We start from the raw sequence: 8,416 nt of genomic DNA, 5'->3' as shown, positions 1-8,416 counted from the left end.
GCACGGCTCTGGCCGTAGTGGCCATCTGGGGAATGAACCAACGGGAGGAAGATCTTTCTCTCTGTCTCTTCCTCTCACTGCAATTCTACCTCTCACATAAATAATAAAAAAAATGTTAAAAAAGGTTTATTTATTTGAAAAGTAAGGTGAGAGAGGGAGATAGACACACATACGCACACTCCTTCTCCAAATGGCTGTGATGGCCGGGGCCGGGCCAGGTGAAAGCCAGAAGCTGGGAACTCCATCTGGATCTCCTACGTGAGTGGTAGGGACTCGGATGCCTGAGACATCATCTCCTGCTTCCCAGTACCTCGTCAGGGAGTTGGATTGGAAGTGGAGGAGCCGGGACTCGAACCAGCACTCTGATGAGGGATATGGTGACTTACCCCATTTTCCACAGCACCTACCCCACAGCTGCCCATTTTTCAGGTAAAGAAATGAGCTCAGACAGACAATGTTGCTTGGCCCCCTTTGCACAAAAAGTAGATTTCAGAGCTGGACTCTGAAGCAGATCTCCAATGACAAAGACTGACTCTTTACCTATTTGTGTAGGCTTGGGGAAGAAATGAGGATGCGGCTCTCCTGTCCTAGCAGGACTTCTGTGGTTTGGAGACCCTGGACAAGTGGCCGCCTCTCCTGGACTCAGCTTCCCCATCTGGGTGTGCTTACCACAGTGCCTCACAGCTCCCACCACGTCCCCAGCTGGGTATCTGCCTAGGTCTGTAGGAAGAGGCAGGACCTGTGACCCAAGCTTTGACTCATCACCCAGCAGTTCCTGTTGGGACGCTGTGGGCCTGGACTCCTGGCAGACCCGTTGCTGTTGGCAGTGGCTGCACACCAGGCTGGTGCATGCAGGAAGGGTGACCTTGATCCCACTGTTGGGAAATGGAAGTTCTGGCTTCCAGTGGGGCCTCTGTCCAGGGTTTGTGCAGTCACTGACCATGCACAATTACTGAATTTCTGCCATGGTTTCCACATCTTAACAAACTCCCCCTATTTAAATTGTTTCTTCATCAACTTTGAACTTTGTTCTTTTTTTTTTTTTTTTTTTTTTTTTTGACAAGCAGAGTGGACAGTGAGAGAGACAAAGGTCTTCCTTTACTGTTGGTTCACCCTCCAATGGCTGCCACGGCCGGCACGCTGTGGCCAGCGCATTGCGCTGATCCGAAGCCAGGAGCCAGGTGCCTCTCCTGGTCTCCCATGCGGGTGCAGGGCCCAAGCACTTGGGCCATCCTCCACTGCCCTCCCGGGCCACAGCAGAGAGCTGGCCTGGAAGAGGGGCAACCGGGACAGAATCCGGCGCCCCGACCGGGACTAGAACTTGGTGTGCCGGCGCCACAGTCGGAGGATTAGCCTAGTGAGCTGCGGCGCTGGCCTCTTCATCAACTTTGAAACTGGCCTGGCACTGTATTTTTTGGTTGTAATAATTTTTTTTGACTTTTTGTACCAACTACTGAATTCTGTAGCTTCAAGGGTTTTTATTGTTTGTTTGATTTTTTAGGTTTACTTACTTAAAAGTCAGAGAGAGAGGGGTTGAGACAGAGATCTTCCATCGGCTGGTTCACTCCCCAAATGCCTGCAGTAGCCAAGGCTGGGCCAGCCTGAAACCAGGAGGGGGAAACTCCATCTGTGTCTCCTGCTGTGGTAGGAACCCAACTACTTGAGCCACCATCTGCTGCGTTCTGGGTACATTAGCAGGGAGCTGGATCAGAAGGCTGAGTAGCTGGGACTAGTTATGGGATGTGGGCTTCGTAAGCGGCAGCTTAACCTGCTGTGCCACAATGCCTGCTCCAAATTATGAAAAATCTGAAGCCTGTACCGAAGTGTAGAGACCAATACCATAAACCCACTTGTACCTATCACTCAGCTTTAACAATTATCTCATGTTTCGTTGTCCATTGTTTTTGACTTTTTATTTTGAAAAAACTTTAGACTTGCAGAAATTTGCAAGAAATACCTCAGATTTCCTGTGTACCCTTCACTCAACCGACTTTAATGTTAGCATCTTACATAACCATCATACAATTAAGAGACCAAGAGAGTAACTGATAAAATAGAATTAACTGTGCTCCAGAACTGGTGTGAGTGTGTTGGAGGGTTCCCAAGACCAACCTTGGGTATAGTGGTAGGCCACGGAGACTTATGGAAACTGGTGTACTCATGAGTACGATTTGTTACAGTGAAAGACTATAATCTAAAGTCAGTGGAGGAAGAGAGTGGGTGGCGTGGAGTCTAGAGAGAGCAGGCATGTTCGCCACTAGCCTCTCCTGGTGAGTTTGTATAGATGGCAACCGTGTGTGACAGGTCGCACAAAGTAGTGACAGGCGGGGGTTGGGGGTGGGGGGATGGGCTCACCTGAGCTGTAGTACCCAGGGCAATTGTGGTCAGCAAGAGGCCTGGGATGCTGGTGCAGCTGACCTTGGCTACTCGTGCTCCAATCTCTCCAGAGGTAAAACTGCTGTAGCTTGACCCAAGGACTCACTGTAAGCCACACTGTTAGAATAAACTGCCTGGGGCCAGCGCTGTGGCGCAGTGGGTTAATCCCCAGCCTGAAGTGCTGGCATCCCATATGGGCGCCGGTTCTAGTCTCGGCTGCTTCTCTTCTGATCCAGCTCTCTGCTATGGCCTGGGATAGCAGCTGAAGATGGCCCAAGTCTTTGGGCCCCTGCATCCATGTGGGAGACTCGAAGAGACTCCTGGCTCCTGGCTTTGGATGGGCACAGCTCTGGCTGTTGTGGCCATCTGGGGAGTGAACCAGCAGATGAAAGACCCCCCACCTCTCTCTCTGTCTCTGTCTCTGTCCCTGTCTCTGTCTCTACCTCTCTCTGTAACTCTGTCTTTCAAATAAATAAAATAGATCTTTTTTTAAAAAAAAAAAAAGAATAAACTGCCTGACACGGTGGTGTAGCAGGTTAAGCTGCTGCATACGGTGCCAACATCCCTTATGGACGGCTGGTTCCAAGTCCCAGCTGCTCCACTTCTGATCCAGCTCTCTGCTAACATGCCTGGGAAAGCAGCAGAAGATGGCCCAGGTTCTTGGGCCCCGGCACTCACGTGGGAGTTGCAGAAGAAGTTCTTGACCCCTGGCTTTGGATCAGTCCAGTTCCGGCTATTGCGGCTACTTGGGGAATGAACCAGCAGATAGAAGATCTCTCCTCTCTCTTTGTAACTCTGCCTTTCAAATAAATAAATAAGTCTAAGACATGAACAAATAAACAAACTGCCTGGCTTAAGCCAGAAGCCCAGATCTATAGGCACTCTGCTGGCAGGATCTTCTAAGAACCTAGAGGGTACCTCTCAGGCGTCCTTTCTTTGAAATGTGCAGGGTTTGGAATTCTGCCAAGTCAAGTTTTTGTTGCACATTGAGTTTTGCCAGTTTTCCCACTAATGTCCTTTTTTGGCTTTAGGAACTAAGGCAAGATTCTTTCCACACCAAACAGTACAGTTGCTCACTCTTTACCTTTAAAAAAGCTATTTAAAAGACTGAGCTACATAGAAAAAGGGAGAGACATAGAAAGAGGGAGAGGTCTTTAATCTGCTGGTTCATTCCCCCCCAAAATGGCTAGGTCTGGGCCAGGCTGAAACCAGGAGTCAGGGACTCCATCTGGGTTTCCCACGTGGGTGGAAGGGACCCAAGCTTATAGATGAGCCCAGACACTCCTATGTGGGACGTGGGCATCCTAACTGGCATCTTAAGTGCCAGGCTAAATGCCCATCCTCATTCATTTATTTTTAATTATACAAAACCATACAAAAATTATGTATGGTTATGGTGTCTAATATGGTTTGATCTATATATACATTGTGGAATAGTTAGATCAAGCTAACTGACATGTTTTGCCGTGTGTGTGTGTGTGTGTGTGGTGAGATCCATTAAATTCCTACTCTCCAGGGAATTTTCAAAGCTACGCTACATGGTTGTTAACTGTAGTCACTGTGCCATACGATAATACTCCTGAGTGTATTCTTCCTGTTTAACTGAAATATTATACCCTTGACCAGCATCTCCCCAATCCCTCTCTTCTCCTACAACCCTGGATAACTACCATTCTATTCTCTGCTACTTTTTTAGATTCTACATATAAGGGAAGTCACAGACTACTTATCTTTCTGTGTATGGCTTATTCTACTTGATGTCTCCCAAATTCATCGATGTTGTCACAAATGGTTGGACTTCTTTCTTTTTTTTTTTTTTTTTAAGATTTTTAAAAAAATTTATTTGAGAGGTAGAGTCATAGAGAGAAGGAGAAACAGAGAGAAAGGTCTTCCATCTGCTGGCTCACTCCCCAAATGGCCGCAATGACAGGAGCTGAGCCGATCCCGAGCCAGGAGCCAGGAGCTGCTTCTGGATCTCCCACATGGGTGCAAGGGCCCAGGCATTTGGGCCATCTTCCGCTGCTTTCCCAGGCCATAGCTGAGAGCTGGACCAGAAGAGTAAACGGGACATGAAGTGGTGCCCATATGGGATGCCAGCTCCGCAGATAGAGGCTTAACCCAGCCTAAGGGACTTCTTCCTTTTTAAAGACTGAGTAGTATTCCATTGTGTAAATGTATCACATTTTATTTGTTCATCTATTAATGGGTACTTAGATTAATTCCATGTCCTGGATGTTGTGAATACTGCTGTAATGAACACAAGAGTGCAGCCATCTGGGGCCAGAGCTGTGGCGCAGCGGGTTAAAGCCCTGGCCTGAAGTGCTGGCATCCCTTTTAGGTGCTGGTTTGAGTCCCGGCTGCTCCGCTTCAGATCCATCTCTCTGCTATGGCTTGGGAAAGCAGTAGAAGATGAACCTTGGACCCCTGCACCCACATGGGAAACCCTAGGGAGGCTTCTGGCTGCTGACTTCGGATTGGCTCAGCTCCAGCCGTTGCAGCCATTTGGGGAGTAAATCAGCAGATGGAAGACCTCTCTCTCTGTCTCTACCTCTCTCTCTAGCTCTGTCTTTCAAATAAAGATAAATTTTAAAAAAAGAGAGTGCAGCCATCCCTTCAACATACTGGTCTCATTTCCTTTGAATATTGTGACCTTCCAGTTTGGAGATACCTCAGAAATCTGAATATAGTCATACCATATGACCCAGGCATCCCACTCCTTGGAATTTACCCAAGGGAAATTAAATTGGCAAATAAAACAGCTGTCTGCACCTTAATGTTTATTGCAGCTCAATAACAGTAGCTTCAGACATGGAATCACCTTAAATGCCCATCATCAGAAGACTGGATAAAGAAATTATGGGATATATACTTTATAGAATACTGCATAGCAGTTAAAAAAAATGAAATCTGGTCATTTGTAGTAAAATAGAGGAATCTGGAAAACATCATGCTGAGTGAAATAAGCCAGTCCCAAAGGGACAAATACATGTTCTCCCGGATCTGTGATGACTAACTGAGCACCTAGAAGGAAACCTGTAGAAGTAAAACTGACACTCTGAGAAGCAAGGACTTGATCAGCCCTTCCTTGTCCTGACTGTCCTGGAACATCTTACTATTTTATTCTTTTTGCTATGTTCTTTTTCTACTTTATACCCTTGGTTGAGCTCTTTACTTAACAGAATTATTCTTAGGTATTTTAATCCAATTGAAAATTGATCCTTGTTAAAAATAAGAGTGGGAAGCGAGATACACAGCAGACCCATAGAATGGCAGATGTCCTAAACAGCACTCTGGCCTCAGAATCAGCCCTTAAGGGACGCAGATGAGAGTATTTCAGGCATGGAAAGCCAAGACACTCTGGCACCAAAAAAAAAAAAAAAAAAAAAAAAAAAAAAAAAAACAAAACAAAACAAAACAAAACAAAACAAAAACAAAAAAAAAACACAAAACCTAAATGAAAGATCTCCGTGAGTGAGATCCCAGTGGAAAGAACAGGTCTTCAAAGAAGAAGGTACCTTTCTCTGAAGGGAGGAGAGAACTTCTACTCTATGACCTTGTCTAAATATGATCAGAGTCGGTGAACTCAAAAGGCTTCCATAGCCTTGGCAACTCATGACAAGAGCCTAGGGTGATTACTGAGGCCATAAACAAGAGTGTCAATTTGTTAAGTCAACAACAGGAGTCACTGTGCACTTACTCCTCATGTAGGATCTCTGTCCTTAGTGTGCTGTACATTGTGATTTAATGCTATAACTAGTACTCAAACAGTATTTTTCACTTTGTGTTTCTATGTGGGTGCAAGCTGTTGAAATCGTTACTTAATATATGCTAAACTGATCTTCTGTATATAAAGAGAATTGAAAATGAATCTTGATGTGAATGGAAGGGGAGAGGGAGAGGGAAAAGGGAGGGTTGTGGGTGGGAGGAAAGTTATGGGGGGGGGGACCATTGTAATCCATAAGCTGTACTTTGGAAATTTATATTCATTAAATAAAAGTAAAAAAAAAAAAATAAGATCGGGAGGCTGGCGCCATGGCTCATTTGGCTAATCCTCCGCCTGTGGCCCTGGCACACTGGGTTCTAGTCCTGGTCGGGGCGCCGGATTCTCTCCCGGTTGCTCCTCTTCCAGTCCAGCTCTCTGCTGTGGTCTGGGAGGGCAGCAGAGGATGGCCCAAGTACTTGGGTCCCTTCACCTGCATGGGAGACTGGGAGGAAGTACGCAGCTCTTGGCTTCGGATCGGCACAGCGCCAGCCATGGCGGCCATTAGAGGAGTAAACCAACGGAAAGAAGTCCTTTCTCTCTTTCTCTCTCTCACTGTCTAAAAAAAGTAGAAATAAGAGAGGGAGGAGATGTACAGTTCGGCACACGTTCCCTCAGACTTAGCCCTAAGAGTAAAGCTAAAAACTTGCCATGGGACTCCAAATCCCATTAAATTGGCAGGTACCAATGCCATCTAACTAGTTAAAGTGATCAGTTTAAGTGCATAACTGATCATAAAGATAGGATTAAGTGTCAAAGGCATGTCATAAATAAGACCAAGTGTCTGCTAATTAATTAGAAAGGGAGGAATGATCCAACATGGGAAGCAGACTCATAGAATGAAAAATGCCCTAAACAGCACTCTAGCCTCAGAATCAGCCCTTAAGGCATTTGGATCTGGCTATAAAGCCCATGAGAACATTTCAGGAATGGAAAGCCAAGACAAGTGGCAAAAAAGGACCTAAATGAAAGATCTCTGTGAGTGAGATTCCACTGGAAAGAAGGGGCCATCAAAGAAGGAGGTACATTTCTCTGAAGGGAGGAGAGAACTTCCAGTTTGATTATGGCCTTGTCTAAATAATGTTGGAGTTTATGTACTCAAGAGGCTTCCATAGCCTTGGCAGCTCATGACAAGAGCCTCGGGTGATCACTGACATCATAAATAAGAGTGTCAATTGTTAAATCAACAACAGGAGTCACTGTGCACTTGCTCCCCATGTAGGACCTCTGTTCTTAATGTGTTGTACTATGAGAATTAACAGTAAAACTATTCTTCAAACAGCACTTTATACTTTGTTTGTTTGAGTGGGAGCAAACTGTTGAAACCTTTACTTAGTATAGAGTTGATCTTCTGTATATAAAGATAATTAAAAAAGGTCGGCGCTGCGGCTCATTTGGCTAATCCTCCGCCTGCGGCGCCAATACCCCAGGTTCTAGTTCCAGTTGGGACACCGGTTCTGTCCCAGTTGCTCCTCTTCCAGTCCATCTCTCTGCTGTGGCCCGGGAAGGCAGTGGAGGATGGCCCAAGTGCTTGGGCCCTGAACCCGCTTGGGAGACCAGGAGGAGGCACCTGGCTCCTGGCTTCGGATCGGTGCAGTGCGCCAGCCGTGGCAGCCATTTGTGGGCTGAGCCAATGGAAGGAAGACCTTTGTCTCTGTCTCTCTCTCTCTCACTGTCTAACTCTGCCTGTCAAAACAAAAACAAACTAACAAAAAAACCAAAAAAAGGATCTTAATGAAGAGTGGGATGGGAGAGGGAGTAGGAGGTGGGATAGTTTAGGGGTGGGAGGGCAGGTAGTGGGGGAAGAACTGCTATAATCTGAAAGTTGTACTTATGAAATGTATATTTATTAAATAAAAGCTTTCTGTAAAAAAATCACGATAAGACATCATCTCACCCCAATGAGATGCATTGAGGTGCAGATAGCTCTTTTATTTGCAATTTAATTTCCCTTGGGTAAATTCCAAGGAGTGGGATGGCTGGGTCATGTGGTAGGGCTATATTCAGGTTTCTGAGGTATCTCCAAACTGTCTTCCATAGTGGCTTTACCAGTTTGAAATCCCACCAACAGTGGATTAGTGTGCCTTTTCCCCCACATCCTTGCCAGCATCTGTTGTTGGTAGATTTCTGTATGTGAGCCATTCTAACCAGGGTGAGGTGAAACCTCATGTTGTTTTGATTTGCATTTCCCTGATGGCTAGGGATCATGAGCATTTTTTCATGTGTCTGTTGGCCATTTGGATTTTCTCTTTTGAAAAATATTTGTTTAGGTCCTTGGCC

This window comes from Oryctolagus cuniculus, chromosome 10 (genome assembly GCF_051225735.1).
Source record: "Oryctolagus cuniculus isolate XC-2025 breed Fujian yellow rabbit chromosome 10, ASM5122573v1, whole genome shotgun sequence".
Classification (NCBI taxonomy): domain Eukaryota; kingdom Metazoa; phylum Chordata; class Mammalia; order Lagomorpha; family Leporidae; genus Oryctolagus; species Oryctolagus cuniculus.
The sequence above is the reverse complement of the archived record's forward strand: the minus strand, read 5'-3'. Positions refer to the sequence as shown.